General features: G+C 41.3%; 1 long non-coding RNA gene across 1 annotated transcript in view; it reads right to left on the bottom strand.

Annotated features, from left to right (window-relative positions):
- The window catches only part of LOC134515167 (uncharacterized), a 58,258-nt gene that overhangs the window by 10,924 nt on the left and 19,975 nt on the right, over nucleotides 1-27,359 (bottom strand). The gene's annotated exons all lie outside the window — the stretch shown is intronic.

Below are 27,359 nucleotides of genomic sequence, written 5' to 3'. Positions count from 1 at the left end.
GTCACCACTGATCTAATCAAAGACAGTTATACCCATGTTTATATGTATCAGAGTACAGGTGCCTATATCCCATGAGTCTGGCACTCTATTTTGCATCCTGCTTCCCTTCTTTCCCTTGGGGAGGAACTGTGCATCAGCAAAGCACACAAATCGAGGTTACCGATGTCTTCCTTTGCATTCATTTACTCTCTTGATAGCAGTTTTTCTCCTCTCCATGGATCACTTTACTATAATTTAAAGTCATCATACACCATCATCTATTTGCATTCCTGCGGTTTAGAGTCTTTTAGAGGTTGTGTGTAAAGCATCTTTAATTCACAGGTGTAGTTTAAACAGTTATGGATCAGATCCAACTCTCAGGGACATCCACTGGGACATTTCTGTGAGTTCAGTTCACTCTGCAAAAGGCAAACAGCATGGACAAGAGGAGGGGATGGTGAATGTGATGATTTACCTGTCACTGACCTCAGGACCAAGATATTGGTCTTTATTTTCTTATCTGATGTGGAAACTCTCAGGAGAATTCTGTGAGCATAATGATTCTGTTCACTTATCCTTGAAACATGCCACATTAACTTGCAAAGAAGGTACGTGGACTGGAGATTAAAATGAGTTTATAGGGTATCCATACAATATTAGCAGCAGAGGGCACAATTCTGCTTTTAATTCCATGACAGCAAAGCTGAGCCAGGTGGGATTATGGCACATCAATTCAATATAAAAGGAAGATATACCTAAAATGAGTAAAAGCGTTTGTCTGGATTCTACAGAAAACAGGAGTGATCAGATCAGGCATTTTGCTGCTTGGGAAAAACCCATCTCCCTGTTCCAATAAGAAGCAGTATCTTATAATTAGAAAGCAGCTGACTGTCTGTCTTGAGGAACTAATATGGTACAACAGCATTTCTGATTGCTTCAGAAAATAGCCAGCAGTATGAGCAGTGATGTGAGAACCGAAGCCGTCTGGCTCGCTAACAGAGCCAGAGTACTTCTTCCCACGTGAATGTAAACGCAGCTTGATGTCCTTAGCCTTTTCCCTCTTCTACAAAATTTGCTGTAGCTGAGAGGCCAGATGCCCTCTGACTGTATTCCGGGATTGTTAACATGGTTTGCAAATACAGGTCATTGATACAGATAATGTCATAACTGAATATACAAACTACCCAAGCTGATCTCTACACGAGCTTCACTGTTGCTCATGAGCTCCAGCATGCATTTCTTATCCCGTTGATCGTTTTTGATGTCTGATTTCTTGCACACGCAGCAGTGTGCAGGGGCAGGGGCTTCTCCTCCATGGCAGGACTTACAGTCCCTTCACTTGTCACGCCTTCAGCTGCCTGTGCCCCAACTCCCACCTGCATGGTGGGAATGAGGACCTTTCCCTGGCACATTACAAGTTGCAAGGTGCTTGGGTGTGAAATAGTTAGCAGGCCATATCATGCAGCTATTTCATTCAGTTAAGAGATTTACAAGGAGGAGATTCTCATAGCAAAATAAGTCATTAAGAAGCTTTTCTACAGATTTAACTCCACCATATTGGAATATGTGGGGGCCTTATGCACAAGGATACACATCTGTCTCCAATTCTATGAAAATATAAACTGTGGTACAGAGAATAAATCCTTCTAATTGGCTGTTCACCACATTTGCTTCCAGGTTTGTTTTTATTCTCTCCTTGAGCGATCAAGTGTTCCTCAAGCATGTTGATTAAAAGTTATTTATCAATCATAGTTCCTCTTTTCTGCAGACAGTGTTTGCAGTAGCTGCTGCATAGCTTGAGAATATATTGTGTCAGCCTGGTTCTTTATTATGCTGGTGTCTAGATCTGCACTTCCACACACTTACAAAGAATCAATACGTACAACCCACCAACTAGTCTTTCTAGTGATTATGATAACCCAGTAGACCACTAAACTGGGAATTGGTTTGATTTTATTGTTTTCTCAGACACCAGAAGCCATCCTCATCTTTTAACAGTGTTTTACAATTAATTAAATAATCAGCAGACTTCCCTGGGAAAGGATCTATGAGAAGCACAGAGCAGCCCTGTGTGCTGCTCTTGCCGCAAGGCTGGGAAACACTATGGCTGCGTGACTCAGGTCAGCTCACAGACACACTAGAAAAACCCTATAGTTCATTTCTTCTAAGTTTCCTACAATACCCTTGACAGTGTCCACGCAGCTGGTGTGCTCTGCTTCTTAGGCAAACTATAGTCATATCACTGTGCCTTGTGCTTCCTTGTCTGTTTGACATACTCTTCTAGTCCCTCTTGCTGGATACACAGAGTCCTGCTTTTTCCCCGATGATGCTGAAGCAGAGCATCATGCCCACATGAGGGTTGTGAGGGATCGGCAGTCCCTGTGGTAATGACACTGCTGCTTTCCCAAAATCATTGGTCCAATAGGTGGTTGATCCACATCACTATTCACATGTGAAAGTGGGTTCAGAGACAGCATGTCCTCTGCTGACCTAAAATCACACTGCCATAAATTGCTGCAACTGGGCTGATAAGTTCTGCAAAACAGCAGCGGGTATTCGCTGGGACTGAGATCTGTGCTACCATGTTCACCCACCATGTTATCACCGCTGGCACGTGCCCCGCAGGCAGGGAACAGCGGCAGAGTGTGCACTCCCTCCATGGGCTGTGCAGGCATAGGCTGGCTTGCATCGATTGTTTCAGTGGAGAGTAAATCCTAGGACTGATGGGTGAGTGATGAGAAAAGATTAGGAAGCTCCCACTGAAAGGCAGGAGCCGTTGCAGCCCTCTGAGAAAGTCTTGATGGGAGTATGCTGTTGTACTGATTGTAACTGAGGGTGTAGCAATAACTCATTGGAAATTGGTATGGCATGCAGATTCAGAAATGTGAATGATTGGGAAAGTCTGAAAAGAAATGCAAAGTGTCAGGAGCAGAGAGGAAAGCCCAGCACCCTCCAGAGGCTACGGTAAATAGCTGAAAGGGTCAGTCTGACCTATTTTTAGTGTTCTGCCGATTTTTTATGAAGGGTGAGGAAGAGAGATGATCCTGGTGGAGTTCCTCCAGCATGCAGATAAATAGCCTTGCTTTGCAGTGCTTCACCCAAGATGACAGCACTTGAAGTGCAAAGATGAAACGAAAAAAGAAGCAACAATGGAACACGTTACATTAAAATATCAAAACCCAGTGACAAGTCAGGTGTAGTTCAGTGCCTTCTTGGCCTTTTGATGCACTGCAATTATCGCACAGGGAAGATAAAAGCATTTCTCAGCGGTTTGGGAACAAATGTCTGTGAGGCAAGAAATGGCACTTTTGCCTTTGGGCCAAATTCCTTGCTGTTTCAAAAGGTGAAACACGGCTGAGATAAAGGAACCTCCATCTGCTTCCCCCAATACATTACTCATTTGACATCTTTGCATGTGCTCTTAACATGCTTTCTCAGGCTCTGGAATATGCCTCCTCCTTCTCAGTGCCCCAGAAAAAGAGATGACATCTCACCAGGCATCGAGCAGCACAAAACACTCTGTATAGCTGTGAGAGCTGGTTGTGGGTGAATCTGGTGCCTCCAAGGTATTCTATTGATTTGAAGCCTGAATAAACAGAAGAATGAAAAACTACAGGTTTGTAACTTTTAATTATCATTTATAGAGATAACAAATTGTGAAATCACTGCTATTTTGCAGAACTGAAAACACACCCCCTCGAAGTGGAATTTCTTGGGAAAGCTTTTTGTCTAAAATGCCACTGGAACAGCCAGAGAAATAATTATCAACCTTTTTTGTTCACTTACAGAGACTTCAGTAGGTTAGAAGTGTTGATATTGGTTTTGGTCTCCACAAGTACTATGCACTATATATACGTATGCTTACATTATAGTCTAATATAACAATATATATATGATGTCTTTGGGCAAAAACTGGTAATAATTTTTTTAACTAGCTTGAAATTTGAAAATAAGATCACAGTAAATAATTTTATTTTTATTGACTGACATTTTTTACTTGCTCTGGTCAATTCTTTCTGTCAGGAGAATCAGATTCCTGACCCACTGAAATCTATGCGGTTGTGCCTTTCCCTCCATTGCAGATAGCGTCACCTTAGATTACTTTTCATTCTCTACCTACTGAAGAGCTTTTTATAACTCATGAGACAAATCACATGGAAGTTTTTCTTCTGAGCTAATAAACACTTCAAGAACAATATAAGGTTTACTTTAAAATTTGCCTCACAGGCAAGTGTGTACAGCACTAGGTTTTTTTTATACCAACATTTCTTGGGAGGCAAAAGAAATTGCATGGGATTGCTATTACTACTCACCCAGCTTCATTTCCGTTTCTAGAAGTCTCAGTACTGTGCCCTCTTGTCTTTTGATGTAGTCAAAATTATTTTCCCATCTTCACCTTCTAAAAATCGTTTGGGCTCTGAGCTTGATACTCCTCTTGAGTATCTCTGTTCTTGCTTCCCATATGACCATTGGTGGCAATGTTTTGTTTCTAAATCCTTCTATGACTAAGTGTGGGCACCTTTCGCTCAAAGGGAGCACTTCCCCAGTGCTTCCCTAATACGTTCATATGGATAGAGCAGCAATCGCACCCTCTCAAAGCTATAACCCTGGGTGTTATTTGAGGGTTTACATCTCTGTCTGAACTATGGATGCACAAACCATAGGCATAGACTCTCTTCAGGAATGCGGTGGGAGGAAGAGACTTCTTGTGACCTCTGCCATGAGGCAATTTCATTGCATCACTAACTTAAAGAAAATCCTTTCTTCTCACCTTAGTTGACTGATGGAGATGTCCTCAAATAAGTTGTGTTTCTAGCAAAAGTCTTCCTTTTTGAACATGTCATGGATTTTCAGTTCTTGGAGAGATTTTGTCATGCTTCCTGGCCAACTCCTAATCCACATCTATTGGCTTCCCATGACTGAATAGATCAGGAATTGAAAAAAGTGCTCTAGAGCTCAGGAAGGCATATTCTGGGGTGAGGGATGCATCACCTAAACATAGGCTGTAGCAGATTTCCACCCCCTGCAGTCCAAGCAAAGCGTGTCCTACAACGTACATGGGCACCAGCCTGTGTTACAGCAATGAGAGCTTCTACCTCCATTACCTTCTACCACAGTGAAAAATTTGGCCAGAAAACTTTCTTTTAGGGATACTTAATATGTTAGTGTGAGAGTATTGGCTCCTTCAGAGCTGAAGATGCCTGAAATCGTCTCCCCTTGTGCTGTTGATCAGAGTGGTTTTGCTGGAGCTGTTACACCCCATGACCATGATGATGTGATATCCAGTGAAAGGCTAAGCTTCTAGTTCTCCCTTGATGAAAAGCACGCAGTGTGTAATGGCTGTATAAAAAAGTGCTGAGGACTGCTTTTTATTAATGCTGCCTTGGTGTTTTTATGTGCGAGGCCCAGTAAAAGCTACTGACCATGGACCCCTGTGGTCAGTTCAGCTGGGGGCCAACAGGAACAACCGTAACAGGGTAGCAGCAAAGAAATGAAGAACTGGGAAGGCAAAAACCCCACCTGCCATCTTCTGTAATATTTCTGTACCGCAGAACAAACTCAGCTCAAGCTCGATGTGCCTCTTTGTGAATAGATACGTGAAATTTTCATGTAAATTGGTGTCAGCAGCCTTGGAAATAACCAGAGCTTGCAACACAACGAGCGAATAGCAGGCGTTTTCAAGGGAAATAAGTCTACAGATTGATGGATGAGTTTTGGGAGGATAAATTGTTAAGCTTGTGAAGATGAAAGTCTTTATTTGCACAGGTACAAAGTTTAAGTACCTTTTTTTGATTCACAGTTTTGAACTACAAAACAGCAGCATGCAGTGTGCTATGTGTAACTTAATAATCTGCTTTAAAACAAATGTGAGGCAACACCAATTAAGGCCATGTTTTTTAATGAATAGCTGCTCAGCCAGGTAAAAAACCGTGTACCATATTGTGCCATCCATTTTAAGTAGAACTTCACACAGACCTTCAAAGGCAGGTTCTGCCTAACAAATGGATGGAGCGATGCATCTTTGTTTTACAAGGCAAAAGGGAATAGCGTGGGCAATGTATGCTCTGCATGTGTGTGCGTGCATGTGCGTGCTCGCGGTGTTGAAAGCACCAGATTATGCTGAACTGATTAAACAAGCTTACAATTGCATTACCGCAGACACTCTGATGAGAGCCAAAATATGATTGGCAAAATATACATGACATATTGTAAAACAGATAAAATGATAACAGCTTTTTACTGAAGAGCATCTGCTATTCAGTTGGGAAATTAGGGTGGAATGCAACTGTTCTTATAAATCACAAAATGGCATTGCCATCATCAAGAATTTCCTGTCTTAATTTTTTAAGTGTGATATTGTTGTTGCTCTTGCTTGGATGTCAGAAAGTTGGAGACTCTAACTTTTTTTCTCTGAGCATGCTACACAGAAACAAGTTTCTTTAACCACACTTTAGGATTAAGTTCTTTAACCCTTGTGCTCATTGACAGGTATGAGGACTAAGCCAGATCACCTGGATAAAATAACCTGACTGTAGTGGGCTTTGAATTTGTTCAGTGGAACTGTATAAGGAGGGAGAGCGAATCTGATTACTCTGACATTAGCTGAACCTCCTTCCCTTCTTATTGCAATCGTTCGCCATTTGTTTCTGCAGGGAAGACTGCACACACAGACTGTATTGTTCTGTGCATTGAGCTGCCGGGATTAGACATATTCCGACTGAATGCAATGACCTTCAGATGCTTCCATGGAAGAAGGTCTGTTTCTTAAGCCAAACAATTAACCACTGCAGGATGGATGTTGCCTCACTATCTATTGAATTGCTTCCACGGGGTGTAATGACTCACTACTTAATTGCTATGTAATTTTATTATTATCTGTAAAATGTTTTTCAGAAAGGAAAGAAATCATTGCAAATGCTCTGATGTAAACTGATGTAAACTGACCTAGCTTTTACTGACTTTTAGTAGTCATGAGTTAGGTCCCTGGCTGATGTAAATGAGTGACTTGAAAGGACTGTCCTGATTTAAGTGGCCTGCTATACATTTCCCTTACAGGAGCAGAACACATGAGAAAGTGTGACCAAAATGCTCTTTATGGTCTAACCTCCAATAACATGACATCAGGGCAACCCAGATCCAAACTATTTGCCGTGCTGCTATCTTTCTGATCTATTCTGACTGTTCTGCTGCCTGCCACTAGGCAATCATTTTGTAGTCTACAACCTGCAATCAAAATAAGGTTTTGTATAGTCCCTTAAATGCACAAGCTGCTGTGATTTTCCTGTTCCACACTACAGCCAAGACTTCTTGTACCTGCTTCACCTTACTGTCTGACACATATGGGTTAGTTGTCCTTTTATTTTTCTTTCTCCTAACTGGATCACCTTAGGAGGTGCCCGTGTATATTGATTTTTATAGTACTCAGCAGAAGGAAGGGATTCTACCATATAACAGTAGCACTTCTGACTGGACTGGTTCCAGCCTGACAATTCTGTTTACATCAGAGGTTCATCCACTCAGCCTGGGCACTGTGCTTTTACATCAATGCACCATTTTAACCCTGAATTGTAGTCCAGGTAAGAGTTGTTCTTGATTTCTCTCACTATAATCACTGAATGATAGAATACCAGGTTGGAAGGGACCTCAAGGAGTATCTCGTCCAAGCTTTCTTGGCAAAAGCACGGTCTAAACAAGATGGAACAGCACCCTGTCCGGCTGAATATTAAAAGTGTCCAATGATGTGTAAATGTATCCTGTGGATGCATGAAAATGCAACTTTTCTGGCGCAGGGAACTGTTTTTTATCTCTACTACTAGCCTTCACGTCCATCAAAGGCTGTTGCACTCACCATCATCCTGTACCAACATATGTGTTTAAATGAATTTAGCACATGCTTGGTAGCAAATTATTCTGACCAAGGATCCCCCAAAACACCTCTGTCCTTTTTCTGCTGCTGACCCTGTGGCTTTTAAAAACATTCCTCTTCCCGTCTCAAAATTGCTGCATCCAAAGGCTCAGCTGAGGGGAAACAAGAGTTGGTAACTCCTTGTTTTCATTTCCTCTTCTGCAAGGCTCATGGGTACTGTCAGGTATCTCCTGTCTGAGAGCTGATCTGTGTTTTTGATTTTCATATGGCTGAGTAGACCAATGACCTGGCAGAACTACACCATTCAATACAAATGCTGGATTGAAGATGAATTAAAAAAGGCATGACTGGTCTTGTAGAAAAAAACTAAGGTGACTGTTACACCCTGTGCTCCAACAATGTGCTGCTAACAGAAAGGTAAGCAGAGAGCTATAAACTCCAAAGCAACTGATAGTGATGCTTAGCTGGCCACAGTCAATCCTAGAGCCAATATCTGGTCATTCTGCACACTGGGGATGGACAAAAGTGAAACCATCTTCTCCCTCACCTTGCATGAAACATCATTCTGAAGCTATGTAAAAAGAATGAAATGAAAAGAAAAATGAGGAAAAAAGAGGACAGGGATGTTCTGAGGTAGCATATATCAGTCAATGCTGTTTTCCAGGCTCCTTTTTGTCACCAGTCCTTTCTAAGATTTAGCTCGGGTCTAATAGATGGTATGAGATATAGCTGGCTACAGAGACAGGGCCTGCCTTACTAGGAATTAAGTAACTCTGCTGAAATGGATGTGGGCATCATCATATACTCATGAGCCAGCCATGTGCCTGGGCAGCAAAGACAGCCAACAGCATCCTGGGCTGTATCAACAGAAGAGATAAGAGATCAAGCAAAGTGATTATCCATTCTGCCTGGTACCTGTTAAACCACATCTAGATACTTTATCTCGTCTGGGGGCGCCAAATATGAAAAAGACATTGACATACAAATTCAGCAGAGGGCCAACAGAATACTCAGGGGTGGAGCATTTTACTTGTGAGGAGATGATGGGGGACCTGCTGCTCTTCAGCCTGGAGGTGTGGTTTCAGGCCACCTAACAGCAGCCCCCCAGTACCTATGAGAAAGTAATTGAAAAGGCAGAGCCAGGCTTTTCATAGTGGAGCATGGTGGGAGAATGAAAGAAACCAGGCATAAAATGAAACAGGAGACATTCGAACCATATATACGGAGAAACTTTCACCATGAGGACAGTAAAGCAAGTTTCCCATCGAGGTTTTGCTGTCTCCATCCTTGGAGATTTTCAAGACTTGACTGGATAAAGCCTTGAACAACCTTCCTTATCTCATAGCAGACCCCTCTTTGAGCATTATGTTGGACTAGGGATCTTCTGAGGTCCCTACAAATCCAAATTACCTGGTGACTGTATGATACTTAAAGACCTGTTTAATTAAAAGCTCAAAATTTCTTCAAAGCTCTTATCTTTACCCCCTGTGCACTGAGGACTCTTTTCCAATTTTGAAAACTCACTCATTGCAGTGACCTACCCTGCTCAAATGAACTCCTTTAAAGCCTCCAAGCTTTTCAGATCCCTTCTTTAGTATCTGCTTGTCATGGTGATGTATTCACTACCTGTTCCTACTTTCCTGCTTCAAAGGCACTTGTAGGGATTGCTCAGATCTGCAGTTTTTTCTAAAATCCTGTCCAGTTAAACTCACAATTTGCTCACTTCCACACAATTCATGGAGGTATCCTTTTCGTTAAGCTTTTCCATGTGTCCCTTCCTTGGGGAGATCCACTAACGTGATCTGTATGCCATTGCACTTCGGAACAGAAATGCATTTCACCCTACATTTGATGGAGAGCTGAAAGACTGAAGCTTAACTTAAACCTTACTTTTCAGTGCTTCACGAATCATTCCTATACAAACAAAAATGAAAGCCCATGGATTTCTTTTGTCTTATAATTTTTATTACACATTATGGAAGAGTTCAGGAACAGTCAGTAAGTTGAACTAGAACCAATTCTCATCTGTTGTTATGGTTACCAGGAGTAGAAAATAATTTCCTGTAATTTATCTTAAGATCATTTATGTCGGATACAAACACAGATTAAGCTGAATACCATGGTAATTTCTTCTTCAATTGTGTTAGGAACCATAAGACATTCATTTTTACTTCATAAATAAGGGTTACAGTATGTCATGCTCAGTCAAAGAAGATAAAATGAATCTAATTAAGTGCCATCAGAAGATCACTTTGCTGTTTTTATTGCGGCAATAAAAGTGCCCTTACCTTCTTATTCTTAGAGAAATGACAGAGATTATTATGGAAATAGGATGAGATCAAGTAAGTCTTGCTTGACCTAGACTTGGATACAACAATATCCTTGTGTCAGTGATTGTTGAAGTGAATAAGCAGTTTACAAAATCTGATGGGCTAAAGCTCATAAGAGATGCACTTGCTTTATTAGAATGAATGAAACCGTATGTAAGCCTCAGACAGATCTTGTTTATTGGGTTTTATATAAACAATATCATCTTTTTATTGATCTATAGGCCTCAGTGGTGATGATGGCAAGCAAGGCTTTCAGATTGATGACTGCAGGTCCCTAACGTTGATTAGTTGATGTGTGCACAAGTGAAAAGAACCATTTAGCATTAGCGGTATGTGTATAATAATCTGGAGGTTGCTTCAGGGCATAGAAGAGCTCTGCATGGAAATAAGAACAGCGGAGAGCCCTGAAAGAGCACAGGTTAAGTGAAAGGCTGTTAAGCAATATCTTGAAGACTTTTCCATTGAGTTGCCAGAGTCTTTAAAATGCCAGAAGGGAGTTTAAAAAAAACAACGAAATTCTGTGAAAAGTCTGCTATAAACCTCAGGAAGTTTAGTGGAGGCTGGCTGTCTCTAAAGTAAAAGTGAGTTCAGGCAATATACAGCAACACCACCTGACCCATGTAGTTGGAGATTTGATGGAGAAGAAACCCAGCCTCCTATGTCTACCAAAACCCCTGGTCACAGTGGAGCGGCCAGTGAGGCAGGAGCTCCAGAGCTGCATGTCTGCCTACCACACGGGTTTTACCTTACACTGAAATCACGGGCCAGTCCACCCCTGTTCAGTGCCTGTGCAGGAGTGACTTGAAGCAGTGCGATCTCCCACTGCTGGCCACCAGCACCAGGCAGGGAGACATGACTCCTCAACCAACAGGGTCACAACTGGGGGATCAAAACCAGATGACAGCTGCACAGCATCTCCCTTCTGCAAAATGTGGATGCTGCTGCTTTCATTGAGATGTTACGCACAAAGCACCGATTTGTTCCTATCCAGCATGGTGGGGTTATTTCAGAAAATTTTCAGAAAAAGTTGTACTTCTGCAGTTTTCTTGGTGGAACTTCATTAATTTTCCTCTGCAGGCAGATGTGGGAACCAAACCTTCCATAAACATAGGTTTTCAATAACAGCCCGGATCTAGTCCTAGTGAAAGCAGATTCCTGCAATAGACGGACTGGGTGAGCCCCTTCCACCTTAGGAAAACATTTGTAAAAGAATATGACTTAGAAATGTACTCTGTCACCATTCAATCACCTCCCACTCAACTCCTCAGGGAGAGGAGGCTGAACATGGTGCCACCACTGCCTTCCCTTTCTGCTTCCCACCATCCCTTGCTCTCCTGGGGCTGCGGGTCTGCAGCAGCTCTCCAGGGCAGTGAGTACAAAAGGCGATGGGCTGCTTCTGCATGGTCTCAGCAGGCATGTCCAAGGGCCATGTCCAAGAGTGCACTACACACCTGGCACCTTCAGAAGAGAGGGGGCAGGACAGCCAAGCCTGCAGGGCCAGTCAGGTGTATTCGAGCAGTAGCATTGATATAACCCACATGACCGATGCTAGGGCTCCTCTGCTCTAGATTTACTGCTAGCTGAGGGGTGTTTGCAGGTGAGCTATTTACAGAAGCATCAGCCCAACAAAGTCAGGGTGGTAGGTATGTCTCCCACAAAAGACTTAATCTGGGTAATGAAGTAATGCCTGTCCTATTTCATTGCATGCCTTTTTCTCAAACCTAGTGTTTGCTGCTTTGGCTGGTCAGAGCCTCATCCCCAGCATCTGAAAACTATAGTGAGATAAGAAAAGACATTACTTCTCCATCTCTGTCGCATTGCTCTGGATCTTGAACTAGGGCTCTGGTGATTAAGCAGAGTTTGGGAGGAGCGTTTGGTCTTCTGGGAGCTATCAAGGGGGTGATTGTCTGTCCATATGATCAAGAAGGGTATTGCCAAGAGATCAAATAGCTCTATTGCATGCCTTCAGTGAGAGAACTGTCCCTGGAACAGGACAGGGGACCACAGATTTGTTGGAATGAGTCAGTAGGTTTGCTCATATGACAAATAAAGACAACTTTAAGTAAACCTTGGCAAAAAAAAAAAAAACAAAACCAGAAAGCACTGCCTGAAATCAAAACTAACTAATCAGAGAGGAAAGAAGACCCTGTACTAACATGGTGAGTCATAGAGTTTCCTTCAGGTAAATAGAGTTTTCTTTGGCTACTGGAGACACTCTTATCTGAACCTCTGTATAAAGTACTTTTTTTCTGTTATGATACTTTTGTACAGCGCATTTTTGAAAATCCTTAGTACTCATTCCGCTATGGAAAAGGTCCTGCATCTATCTGTGTGGCTGATGCTACATTTTTGGTGCCTCCAGGACTGCACTGATAGACTTGCCTACCTTTTGGTATAAAGACAGCATATTTTGGCACGCAGGATGAAACATGCTTCAAGTCCTGTTTTATCTGGTAGCCAGCTGTCAGCTTGTATAGTGACTAAAGGTGCAATAAATAGAAGGTACAGAATGCAACTGGAATGGTAAATATGACTGAATCATTGGCATAGTAAAGGCAACTAAACCCCATGTCCCCACTAAATGATCCTGGGAAGTTTCTTACTCAGAGACTATCAAGTTCAGCAGTTTCTCCTCACAAGAGAGAGTATGCCTACACATTCATATTTTTGTATGGGCTTAGGGCCCAAGGGGAGACAACTTCTCAGGAGAATGTTGTCTTTGCCATTTTGACTTTAGTTGATCTAGCAGAGATTTTAAGTGCCACAAAAATCCCATAATGCTAATTGATTTAATTTCCTGAGCTGGAAGTGACAAAGAGCCGAGTGCATGCTATCCAGCTCACATGAAAGCTGATGTGCAAGTTGAAAATCAAAAACATTGCCAAGGAGATCATGACTTGCATGGAGTTAACCCATATCAAATGAAGGACTCTGAAATCCTTAACCTGCTTCAATAAATGACATTTCAGTGCTAATAAGAAAGGAGGAAATGAGGGGAAATATTTAAGGGAAATATATTGTAACTGCAACTGCTGAGCCAGATCCACTGCTGGTATAAACACTATTGAAGCAAATACAAGATCTAATGATTAGCATCAGCTAGGAATATGCCCCTTAGCACTGTGCCATTAAAGTTCCTGAGTGTGGGAGTTAACAAAGGCAGTTTAAAGTGTATTGGAAAATGATTTTTCATTCCATTTTAAAAACTCATTTCATGCATTGTTGTGTCATCTACTTTTAAAATTACAGTCCAAGCAGAAAGACCAAAATGTGATACCGATCTTTTAAATCACGATCCCCAGGGCAGGAGTACATGATTGACCTGTAGTTATTTGTTAGGTCTTTCTAGGCCATTCAGCAGAATAGTATGCAGGAGTCATATGAGTACCTATACAACAAGTAAAAGGTATTTGATTGAGAACTATATTAGAGTAAATAAATAACAGTGAGATAGCTCACGCTGTGAAGTTGTGACTGAAACTTAAATAGCCATTTCTGCTGCCTTGATGTAATTGGTGACCTACTGGAGCCAGCTCTTTGTTGGTAATCTATATCAACGCTCGGACAATAGTACCTTTCAATTCATCGTTTCCCGAGAGATTTAAAGCAGTCATAGAAACATTTTCTTTTGCTGCATGCCATTTATTTCTTTGAAGGACGGAGCAGTCTCTCCTAAACTCCCACTGTGCATTAAATATTACAAATTAAAATAAACTACTCCCTGTCTAAATAAAACAGTAGCCACAGGGGCAGGCTGGTATCAGCTTATTTTCTAACATTTTTCTCAATTAAGGAGAAAGACTTCAGTAACCAGAATATAACACAGTGTTTCTTCTTATTCTCGGAAAATATATATGTGCATATATAAAAAATACAGTTCCTGAAAATGAGAATTAATTGTATTCCAATATACTTAGTGGATGGGGAACACTATACAACTTCTTATGCCTAGCTTTATTACTTAATCATATTGGCTGAGCTGGAAATGCCTCTTGTGTATGTATTCAAGATGATTAGACTTGCAGTAAGATATTGACTGGAAAAATTACAATTTATGAGAAATGAGCTTTTGCTGATTTCTTTTTTCTTGTGAATGAACGGAGAGAACTGGCCAATTCTGTTTGGATTTCTCCATTGCTGTTCATAACACATGGTGGGGAAGATGTCATAAGCCATTAATTTATCTGTGTTAATGTAAGGCTTTTTTACCATATAAAGCTCTAGTTTTCTCCTTTCTATCTATCTTAATATAGTTTATTTCACTAAGAACAAAAGCAAACCTTGTATGAGAGATTTCCGTCCATGTTCAGAGTTTGTTCCTTTGATCAAACTTCTGTATTCAGCCATACTTCTGGATTCTGCCAGGTTTATCTGAACCACAAAACACTCTTCTTGCTTTTTTGGACTAAAAAGTGTCTGTCTGCTTCCCCTGTCCCCAGTATCTGCCACTGTTCTCTTCTGAAAAGATACCCCGATAGCTGAAGAAGGTTGGTGGCTCTGGCTTATGTTGTCCTCTTGTAACTTCAACAGAAAGCTGCTGTCCTGTGCAGGAGCAGAGAGGGAATGGGAAGCATGCGGGGACAGAGGGAGCTGGCCATTTCTGTGCCACCCCTCACCTTGCAGTCACCACTTCACTGCTGTATGTCAGAGGAGCATTAAATATCTGAGCATGACTGGTGTGCATTCGAGCTCCCAACCGCCATTGACATCAGCTGGGATGTTTACGACCAGCGTCCTTAGGAGTCAAGAGCCCAACACTTGTGTATGTGACTGGTTAGCATGGCTCCCCTGACGAGTTACTGCAGAAAATGAAATGGTTGCCAGCTGCCTAGCAGAGTCATGGTGGCTTGGAGGCAGGTGGGTTTGTGTTGGGGACAAGGCAGTCTGAAATATCTCTACGTGACATTCAAAGCTGCATCTATTTTGCTTCTTGTGCCAGTCACGCATGGTACAAACAGCAGGTTTTGGGGTTTTTTTTTTGACTGTTCTTGACCAATCTTTTCTGTAAACATATTTGGAGATTTTCTGTATCCTGTCAGATGTTTTGAGAAAACAGCTATGCTTTGGCTCCCCATGCTTCCACAGCACCAAATGACTAATTTCATTTCACTCCATCCCAGACAAAACTTTTTCTTTCACAGAAAATATATGTTTCTTCCTGTGAAACAAGCACTATAAAAAGTGCTAATAAACATACACACAAACACACAAAGCATTAAGTCTTAGTTGACATTCTGAGTTGTTATCACTTGTGTGCATTTACTATTACAGATGATGGTAGTTGATAGTCACAGCTGAAGCTGAGATTCCATGGGAGAAGCACTGCACCAGAATAGCAAGAATACGATATGGCTTAGAGTTCAGAAGGGAAAAACAAGGCATGTAGAGGTACAGTGTCCTGCCCAAAGCCAGAGCAGGTCCTGAGCAGAACTGGAGACAGAGCATAGGCGTGCCAGTTCCCCATTTGGTACTGCTTGACTATACTGGTTGATCTAACTTTTTTTGCGTTGTGTGTCTCAGCACCCTGCAGAATCAGCACAATCCTCGCTACAAGCTCAGTGAGGAGAAAAGCTGCACGTTTGCGTCTCTGCAGGCTGAGTCTCTGTGATTCATTCACAGAACACATTCACGGTTCAACCAGAGAACAAGTGCATCAGGCAGAATTATGGTTGGATTTTGTCCCCACTATGGGATTTCGGTTTGTTTTTAATGTGAGGCAATGAATGGCTGATTGGGAGATTAGGCGTGGATTCTGTAATCATAAAATGTTGTATCTTTTGTAGCCCAAAGCATTCTCTGAAATAAAGCTCCCCGATTAGATGAAAGCATACATTGGAGATGAAGAATTCACAGTAATGTAATTTCCAAGACAATTCTTCCCATATCTTCCAACCAAGGAGACTTTGGAAGGAGGAATAAAACCAAAAGACAGTAAATATGATTATTTCATCAATGTGAGGTTCCAACAGCCCTTTGTTTTATGCAGTAGGTAAATGAGGTGCAGCACAAGACAAAAATGATGCATAGGATGGGTTTCTTTTCCCCACTTTGTGTGTACAGATAGCCTGTTGTCAAGCCGACCAATGCAACCTTCATGGTGCTGTACAATCACAGTGACTGGGATTCTTCTCCTCTGAGAATTCTCATTCCTTTCATTTATGCTTTCAGGAGATCCTGAGCTCAAATAGCTTAACTGCTAGTCATATGTGTTAGATATTAGTAAGATCCATGGCTGAAATTTTCCTGATGTGTAATCAAAGTTGTGGATGACTTTTGACAACACTTCAAGCTGCAGTAGAGTAAACTTGCAGAGCATAGAGGAAAAATTCAAACAACTGTGACTTGAGTGGAGCACGGGGATAGGCATCCACTATCTGTTGTCTCTTGCAGTAAATAATTAAGTGTGACCAAATGAAGCTAGTAGGAGCATGGTACAAAACAAGCAAAATGCAGTAGTGCTTGCACACTGCAGCAGATCTGTGGAAGTCTTCCATAGTATGTATTGGACCCACCGCTCATTCCCAATGTTGGCTGCGACACCTGCAATTTCTGAGCAGCATGTAAACACATTGTCTTCCTCACTGACCCTTTCCCATCAGCTAAATCTCCTCAGAGCTGGTTCTCTTTGGCCTGCCTTCCCACCGCGACACCTCTTGGTCTTCTGGTTATGTCCATACATAGCTGCTGCAGTTTATGAGAAACCATTCTACAAATTAAAATGTCACTTAAGTCAGGAAGGTTGGAGAAAGTTCAGTGAATTCCCACCCATCCTTTTTTCCAACTCACTGTGGTTTTGCTTTTGCAGTACTGGTATACAAATAAGCCTGTGAGTCTGTCCTCATCCCCTTATGAAGCCCATAACTGTTTTATTTTAATCAGACCCCACTTCAAAGCTGCTATCTGTAAGCACAGTCAAGTTCTGTCTGGAAGAATGTCATCACAGATCTTCAATATCTGAAGTTCTTGGCTTTTATAATATAACTCACCTCCTTGTGCTTTAACATTTTGGTTTTTTTCTCCCTTTAATAGGTGACACCTACACTTTGAAAAGCCACAAAAATGAATATAGATGAAATACTAGACAGGGTCTGTATGAAGAAGGTGTGAACAAATAGGTTTTTACTATCTTAGATAGTCCCTAAAGCTGCTTTCATCTGTGCTCTCTTAACTTCTCTTGCTGAAATTGATTCATTGACAAAACTGGTCATTTAAATGCAAAAGCCCCAGTTCCCTTCTGTATTCTCCATCGCTGTGGTTTTATGTAGCTGGAGATGTGTTGTTAGGCATCCTTCTAGGGTTTTTAAACTCTGCTATATTTCTGGAAGCACATATTGGAAACAGCAGTGGTTTGTTTACTTAAATGTAAGGAATTGTTACATGTAACTGGAAAGAAATACCTGGTTTATCAGGCATTATGCTAGTTAAAATGTGATTTAACCACATAATGGAGATTATGTGTTTGATTAAAAGCTTATGTTCAGAGGATAAAAAGGGCAAAATCATCCTGTGAGTCCCACAATGGTCAAAGAAATATGCAAGAATGGGTAGAATTTGTAACATTTTCTGTTCGTTGGGCTGTCAGTTCTGCTTCTTTCTAGTCTGATTCCTTAATGGACTGAATATGTTATCTGGCATGCATGTGTACTTTTACCTACCAAAGGCAGTTGCTGAAGTTGTGAAGCTGATAGGAAGAATCTATAGCTGCATTTTTGTACATTCTCCTTTCCACCTCAGGCTTAATACTCCCTTTTCATCAGAAAGTCCAAATTATCCAGGATTCAATAAGAAAATGACAGAGTATATTTCCGTGACTGCATTTTTTTTCGATGGTTCCGACCTGGAATATCTCACTGTCTTGCAGCCCTTTTTTATTTACTTTGGTTTTTTTTTTTTTTTGGCCCTTTAACCTCTGTGACATTTTTGGGAGGACTTAGAGCTGGTTAATGGAGGCATTCTGGGACTAGGGCAAAGTGATGTAGTGTTGGATACCACAAACACCTATGAACGTCCCCAAACATCACCCATCAATCCAGTTGCAGGTCTTTTAATACAAAAAAAAAAAGGATCAAGCTTCCAGTATAGGGTGTGGAGAAAGCTGAGTGAGGCTGATTGCAAATTTAGCAACCCAAAAGGATGCACTGTCAGTCGGAAATCAGCAGTCTGATTTACACTGCATCTAAGCATGGTCAAAATCAAGCCCCACAAGGCAACTAAGGAGGACTGAGTTTATATTAGTCTTTTGTATATAGGGACTTCATTAATAAACCTGATGCAGTGAGGATCTGTGATGCTGTCACGGCAGGAGATTCTGTTTTAATTATTTTATGTGATTTTGTAATTTTAATTGTATAATTATTACTACATTAAAAGACACAATTACATCTTAAATCTTCTTAAGAACTCAATTTCATTACATTTTTATTACTTTGTAATGATATGATATTTTATTATTAGATATTAGAAATTATTAGAAATAATTTTATGATTACACGGTTTTAAAATATGATCTTTTTACTGTTTCATCACTTTATCTTACAACCACCCTAAACATGCAGTGGAAAGGCTGCAAGCAGTTTGAGAGTAACCTAGATAAGACATCAATGATGATGCTGAAATTTTTTCACTTCAGCTGTTGCCTGCCTCACAGAATTAACGAAGCAGCCTACGATGACAGAAGTTAGTTCAAAGCAAAACTCTAGTTATGAAAACAGCTTTTGTGGAGGGCTCATGCTTAAGATGAGTCATGTCACAACTGTCTGCAAGATCAGGAACCATGCGAGATGAGGTGGTGAAGCTGTCTGGTGCTAATCGTTCCATTTGCTCACAGGAACGTGAATCAGAGGCACTCCTGTTGAAATAAGAGGCAACACTTTTGTTACGGAGATCTGAGGCTTGTTTTAAACCTGAACAAGGCTCACAGCCATCCATCTTGCAACACCCAACGAAGCGGATGTTTTCCTAAGTACAGGGGATGAGTGAAATGGTCTGTGCTACATATTAGAGCTTGAACCACCTTAAATGACCTCATTTCCTCTCCTATTTTTTATGATTTGTATGTATTTACTGTTTGCTTTCATGTGTTTTCCTTTGTGTGTTTTTATTAGATAAAGTGTCCTTGTTGCATTATATTAACATTTTCCATTGTTCTTCAAACTTTGATATTATACATAAAAATATTCATCCTTTGTCTCAACTCGCTCCTGAGTCCTGTTACAATCAAAATGGAATAAGAAAGCTTACTTTGATCTACCGCAGTTAATAGAAATACAAAGGCAAGGAGGCAGGGTGGGTAGGGATGTTTCCACCCTACCCTAAAGAGCTACTACTAACCTGAAAAACAGCGTGATAGTCATTTTAACTGCTGCTCTGCCACGAGTGCACTGAACACATGCACTCTGTGATCAAGAAGGCTGTGATCTTTCTAGTCTGTGAGACGTCGCAACAAGGACAGAATTAATCCCCAGTGAGGTTATCTCTGCCTTCACAGTTTGGTCCCCAGAGTGAATGGCAGGTCTCAGCAGAAAAGGGACTTGTGTCCAGATGCCTTCAACAGTGTGATGTCAACACAGGTAGTTGGCAATTTGTCCCCCTGTACATTCATATTGTCTGCCCCTCAATCCAAACTGTGCAGCAAGAGAGAAACTGAATCTTAGACATATGACATTCACCTTAAACCAGATGAGTAATCACAAAATCAAAATAAAATGCCAATGTAATATATCCTGATGAGCCCATACTGTTCATCTTAGATGCAAATTTGAAAATTCAAGCAATTGTTTACCCTCAGTTTTCTCTCCTCTGTTTTCAGATCTGTATTTTCTCTCATGGCTTCACCTCACTTAGACATAAACAGGACATAAACTTCAGTGGATCCTGTTATTTTTGTAAAAGCCTAGGTAATATTTTGTCTGCCTAAATGTGACAAATTCTTTTCATTGGGAATGGACTGAATGGAAGTATTGTACCAATATTATTAGGAACAAAAAATAAACCAGACTGCATTTCCAAAACGTGTATCCTGCTATGCGGTGGTGTCTGCACTATGCAATTGCTAGAATTGCCCTGGTTGTGCTTCTTTTATTTTTTGACTGGCAGAAAATATTATCTCTATTTGTTAATTTTCTCATAGCTACTGTGTACCGCAGTTCAGAATGGCATTTGAAGTTGTGCAATGTAGTGTGGTACATCAGGTGGGAATGAACACTTTGCAGGGAAGCTCAAATCACAGTGTGCAGTCGAAAGCCACGCTTCATCTCCAGCCATTTTTTCAAACCAAATGAGAATTTACAGATCAGGACCTGATATGCTGAGATGCTTTCTCTATTCAGTGTCACAGCTGACATACGTGGGAGGGCAGCAGTACTCAAATCCATCACAACTACGCCTAAAAAGCAGGGAGATTTTGGCATTGTATGTTACTGCTTTTGATCACAGCACAGGCCAATTATTACTCTGTCCTGCTCTTTCCTATCCCTAGGCACCGATGAAAGTATCTCATGCCAAAAAGGTTTGCCAAGTCAAAAGTGAGAAATTAAAAGCTCTTCTGCTATATCATAGTGTCAGCATTTGGATCAGTATTTTTCTGAAAGGTGGTTGCATTGATTTTAAAGCAGAATTTGTTACTAAAGCAACATCTGTATTTGCTACTATGAAAGGAGAGATATTGCTGTCCTTGGAGAAGAGTAACAATGTGTTGAAGTTTGGAGGCTTAGGATTTTTCTTTGTATCATCATTGCAGGTGATGTTTGGTTAAAGACGAAACACTTTGGAAGAAACTCTGGCTTAATTTTCATCTTTCCTCACTCGTTAACTTCTCTGAGACAGGATACAGAGGAGGAGAGAGCTGAGTTCTAAAAATAAAAAACTTAAAGTACTTACAGCTGTGTCTTGGATCTTACTACCTCACACGTGCATCTCCCACAAACCACCCCAAGGTATGCAAAGCATCCTACCCTGTTTGTAGGGCAGCAGAAGAGTTGCAGAGATTCTCTGTATGACATGAGTGCTTTGCATGCGCACACACACACACACATTTACACTACACCTGGTTTCATCCAAGTGCCTCCAACGGGTGCAGATTGTGCTTAATGGAGTCAAAGGGGCAGCCTATAAATTGATTCCCGTAAGCGCTGAATCAAATGGCCAGAGAGGGCTTCAGGATATATTGCATACACAAGCAGAAGTGAATCGCTGAAGAATTTACTATCAGCAACATGGATCATTTGATCACATCCAGTTTTACCGCTTCTGTGAAGAGCAAAATAAAAGAAACTAACCAACCCCTGAATCCCATTCCACCTGCAAGTTGTTGTTTTCCTACATCCCTACTAATCCCACGTGAGAAATCAGATATATTAAACATTGAGGTTTGGATAAACAATGATTCACGTCTAAGAAATCTTCCAACACTCTTCCAACACTTTTTTTTCCAAATCCATCAACTGAAATTATGTGTCATGTCCTCTTGTTGCTAGGACCACTTCGGCTTTTGATGGAGGGGGGAGATAATTTTGTATTTTTCAAAAGATAAACTTTTGATTTTGACCAATTTAGTACAATTAAAACTGCAAATTGCTTGGGGATTGTATTCCAAAGCCGATTCATTTAATGTTAAATTATGTTTCTAAACTGGGAGTATTGCCAGTATTGTCTTTATTTAATAAACAGAAGCCTATATGCTTTGAACTATTTGAAACTTTTACCACCAGTAAAGAAAGATCAATAATGTTCCCCTTTCCTAATACTCTGAAGACATATCTCTTCCTATAATTGAGTGTAAGGGCAAAATTCTCAGTTGATAAAAATCATTAGAGTGCTTGAGGCTTATGAGAAGCTCCAGTAGTGTAGGTATCTGTGGGAAAAAAGGATGGGATGGTAAATTTCAGATATTCTTAGCCACATTCTCCCTGAACCTCTAAGTATCGGGGATTTAAATAGCTATTCTTCAACTTGCTGATATCAGTAAAATTGCAAGAATTACATATGAATAGTCCTGGGATCATGACTTGCAGGGTTAGGTTTGTATGCTAATAAAATGAAGAATAAGTGCTCATTTGCCTGCCTGGTGGCATGAGTACATGTAAACCTGAACAAAATCATGGTCCAGAGCACCCTCCTTCACTAGAGTAGGTAAAAATTTAAAGAAGGGATAAGTAGGGTGACTTGAGGTTGTCATATGCTCATTGTCAAACGTATTTCACCCTCCCTGCCTGACAAGTGTGTATCCACTGCCATGGTCCAGATCCTTGGGAACTGCCGTGGCACTCAGTGGAGCGGCACAGTGGCATAAAGAGCATCGCAGTGAGGGGGGATTCGCCCGAGGAACAGCTGGTGGTGGAGCACTGCATCCTGCGCTGACCTCTTCAAAATGCAGAAGGCGCCACAAGTTTGAGGCCAAGCTTCTGAGCAATGGAAAGGTGATGGAAATACCTTCTCAAAACTTCTTTTGGATTGGAAAAATGTTTTTCTGTGAAGCAATGATGCTTGTCTCAGGGGAAGGCTGTGAATCTGGATTAGTGGTTATTGAATGCTTGGCAGAAGTCAGGTGGGATTTTCAAAACCCACTCGTGTAACTCGGCTCCATCTGAAATCACTGCACGTTGGATGTTCGCCTTTGGTATGAAATGATCATGGCTAAGACTGCTTAAGTCTGAAAATCTGCTTCAAGAAACTCTCTATAGCACTTGGTCAGCTTAACTTAAATTGTCCTATTTTATTATATTCTTGGTCTTCTCCAGGAAGAGGAAGGCTATGAACATGACTGATTTTAATTTTTTTCTCAATAGATCTGCAAAGTTGCGAGAACTGAGTGTATCTATTAAGCATTTAAGAAAATTATTAGAGAATTTTAGAAAAAAACAAGGGGTCATGCGCAGGAAGAACATGTCTTTATTTTGAAAAGGATTTTGATCTGCTGGAACTTGCTTTTGTTCCCAGTTGGGGACTGGAATTGAATGTCTGCCCTGTGAGCTATGACAGCATCATTGTCCCTGGAGCCTCCCAGCCCCTGGCATGCTGGGATCCAGTCATGGATCTAGGAAATGTGGGGACCACATGTGTAGAGTTTGGTAGCTGTCTTTCTCACTATGTCCAGGGTTCCCTGTTCCTCATAAACTTCATCTGAGGATCATAACAGAGAAATTGTGGACCTTCTTAAAACGGGTGATGGCACAGGGGAGACACAACTTCCAGCCTCTCGTGAGAGCACTGGGTGAACAGCCACTGAGCTGTGAGACCCACACCAGCGTGCGGGTCACTAAGTCACCAAGTAATCTGGCAGGAAACGTGGTTGGTTACATTTGCTTACGTTTTCCATGCCCCTCTTCAAAACATTTAGATGCAGATGGATTTGAATTTCACATGTAAAAAGGTGCCACTGGAGGTTTTTTTTTTTAACCAGATTTCAAAGCCACTTTTGCCTGAAAGTCAGAAAAACAAAAAAAACATAGGTGACAAAACTGCCCTGTTTTCCATGTGAATACATGAACTTTGCTTCCCAGGTACTCTCACAAACTGGGAACGAAAGTACTACCGTGTTGTACAAAAGTCTGTCCTATAAATATTCTTTTTCTGGCCAGAAGCAGAAATGAATTGAAATTTCATAAAGCACCTCATTCCCATGACATTTTCAGGCCCTCTTTGAAAGCTGATTAATATGCAGTGAGTGCCCTGCTATTAAAGTTCACCATGTTATGATATTGATGTTCTGCTTTTATATTTTGGGGCAAAACATTGCTTTGGATAGTTTAATAGATTATAATAACCTATTCTACCTGCTGGTGTGAAACATAGATGTCTAATTCTCTAACAGATTGGAGCAAAGCTTGTTCATTAAGAGATCTGTGCTTAATGAGAGAGAATACTACAATAAAATCTTTTGGCAAATGGCCTAATTTTACACCTTCCATGCGGAGAAATTAATGCTCTTTTTACTTTGCTGTAATACTTGGGTGGGTGCTCCAGCAGCTCCTCTGTTCCTAAATTGGGTGATTCTCCTATCATTTACTTTCCTGCGTTCACAGGCTAATCTAGATGAGCTGTGCCTGTCAAAAATAAATAAACCCAATGTGCCTTTCCATGCTTCTTTCCAGAATTGCAAAGCATTGCTCCTCTATCCCCTTCACTCAGCTGAAGAGTTTACAGCAATCAATAATATTACTTTCATCTACTTTTTTTTTCTCCAGCAATGTCATTATAGTTTCCTCTTTCAAGTCAGGGAAATAAATGTGAAATAATCCCAAGCTTCCTCTCCCTAATGTATTTTTTTTTCTAATTTTCCAAATGAATCCCTGTTTCTGGTTAAAGACTAGCACAGTGTGATGAGTTCATTAGTTTGCTGGCGTGCGTTCTCTGACTCACATTAAAGCACTAAAGGTCTTTGAGTTAGCAATAATTAGATGAGGTCATTAAAGCTACAATGAGATCACGATTGCCAGAAATGGCCTCACATTGTATGAAGTAAGGTCAAATCAGCTATAACCATTACTCATTCCCGATTTTTTCTTCATTACATATGCATTAAGTAACAGTAGTGGGTAATCCACAGCTTAACGTGAGTGAGATGCCCTACAACCTGTCATACGCATAGTATTGTACAGTGAATGGAAAGTTGCATGGTGAGATCTTTTATAGCAATTGTCTCTTTCTTACACATGGAAACCACAGCACGGACTAAATAAGAATGGATCAAAAAGAAATGGCAGGGGCTGTTGACAAGGAGAAGGAGAAGCAAGGCAGGAAAACATGGGCTGCATTGTTTAAAGTCACCGGGAACATTTTCCAGGAAAGATCAAATTAAGAGGTAGGAAATGAAGCTCCCAAGCAAGACAGGCTCAGATGCTTCTCAGGTCTATGTCTGGTCTGGTCTAGCTTCCATAGCTCTATGGAAGTCCACAGCCACCATGCATAGCAAGCCAGTCCATGCGGTCATCTTGCCAGAAGGCAGCACTGTTACCTGAAACGTACGAGACCCCTGTTCTCTATCACATTTATCTTTGATCCAGCGACAGCACCGCTCCAGACAAAGCGGAGAGTCAGCCCAGCCAACAAAATGCATGGATTACTTTTCTTTTGCATAGGAATGAGCGCCATGCCCATTCTTTAGGGACAGTCATTCATTACAAGCACGTAGTAACCTGGTGAGGGATGGCAAAACTTCTTCCGTTTATTTCTCATTTTCTAAACTGCCAAAAAGCAGCTTTAAAGCCAAGCTTCTCCATGGCAATAGATAACACAAATCAAGCTGAACAAATAGTTAAGTGTAAGAATAGCCAGAAGAGGAGAAAATCAATATACTAATTAATGTACCAATTGCCTCCAGATGTGTATATCATAGAAATCTGGGCCATTTTTGTATGGTTTCCGATTATCTCTCTCCTCCTCTTCCTCAGTCTGTTCATTAGAGGCACAATGGAAAAATGAACCTTCCAGCACAACAATACGCCATGTTCCTTCAGCACCGTGCAACAGGCAACGTGCTCCGTGAGAGCAGGGCAACTCACCGAGCACTTCACAGCAGCTCTCAGCTCTGATGCATTAAAGTCTGCAAGAAATTTAAGGCTCCATTTCACCTGCTTTCACTGTGAAATGCCTCCTCCCTAGATTACAAGTGACAGCCTCACCTACATGTCAAGGCTGAGGAGACACGTGAAATTACATGTCCGTTCTGGGCCGTGCCAGAGGAAGGAAAAATGCCTTCTTTGACAACTACAGTCCAGACATGAGGTATAGATCAGAAGAAATAAAAATCAGTTGTGGCCAGGAGACCAGGGAACTGACCCAACAACAACTTATACTGGGCACCCTTCTGCTGCCTGCTGCTTCTCCCACCCTCTGGAAAAACCGCCTGTCAGGAGCGGCTGGACTCTGCTTAGATGGAACTTGCTGGTTGTAAACACGCACAGACCCAGATTTTGCTTGCAGGCAATTCATATTTGCATTGTCCCTCGAACCAAAATAATCAATGATCTTAACTAGCACAGACATCTGAATTTCCTTGCCTTAATTTTATACCTTAATTATGAACAATAATAATAGCCGCTCAAGTGCTTTTAATTCGCAGAGGCACTGTTGTCTGTGTACAGAGGCACTCTGAACGACCAGGGCAAGTCACACAGCTCCCTTCTGTCCAGTCAGGTTGTGAAATGCTGTTCCTCACTCTAAAACCCACTTTTTGCTTGTTATTTTAAGTGAGGAGTATGGTCCTTTTCTGAAAAAAGTGAGGCAGTTGAATACAGATGCTAAAGCGTGCAGTGAGTTTTGGTCGACATACGGATGCTGGGGGATCTGAGACCATTCAGTGTCACCTCCAGAGCGCAGACACAATGGGTCAGATTGTTCGTGAGCTGCCAGTGTCCCCAGAGAGCACGCAGTTAGAGTTCGACCAGCAATAACCTGCAAAGATGCTGTGTCTAGGCATTTGCCCTTTTTATTTCCAAACTTGCTTGACTGATGATGGGGAAAAAGACGTGGCAATGAAACCACAAATGGAGGAGACTGCAGATTTGGCATACTAATGCTTTTCTGACATTTCAGCTGCCCTGAGGACCTACTTCTCTATGTTGTGGAACCAAGGCTTGGGGTTTTTTCATGGAGTTTTTCTTTCTGTGAAGAGGTAAATCATTAAGGCTAATAGATCCTAAAATGCCCACAATGACAGAAAAAATGTTTTGTTTTCATATGCGCAGTAGAACTTCTGTGCAAATACATAAGGAGCAACCAGGTTCATTAGCACTGGTGTGTTAGCCTGAAAGGGAAAATGAGAATATAAGCAGCTAATGTTGTTTGTCCTGTAATCCATCTTCCGTGTCACTGAGGGGAAAGAAACCTTTCCTAAAGTTCCTATCAATCTTCCTGACCTTTTTTGCTGTTTACGTCATTTGCATCTTTAAACAGATTGTTTTGTGCTGTGAATTTTTCCCTTGATACTTCATGTGAAAAAAAAAGATTCTTCCCCTTAGAAACCTCCTCTTCCAAATGCCTCAACTCAGACAGGGATCTTTACAGCCCCAATGGAAAAACCGAACATTTGCTGTTTTGCCCATGGAGCAGCAAGCCGAGCCTCTACCTAAACTGGACCTGAAGCGATGAACCTCCCTGTTCATTCAGCCCAAAAGAGAAGTAGGGGACGGGGGCTGATGGACCAACCCAGAGTTGGTCACTCAGTTTTCTCCCTTCCTGGCTTG

Source organism: Chroicocephalus ridibundus, chromosome 4 (assembly GCF_963924245.1).
Source record: "Chroicocephalus ridibundus chromosome 4, bChrRid1.1, whole genome shotgun sequence".
Lineage (NCBI taxonomy): Eukaryota > Metazoa > Chordata > Aves > Charadriiformes > Laridae > Chroicocephalus > Chroicocephalus ridibundus.
The sequence above is the reverse complement of the archived record's forward strand: the minus strand, read 5'-3'. Positions and strand labels throughout refer to the sequence as shown.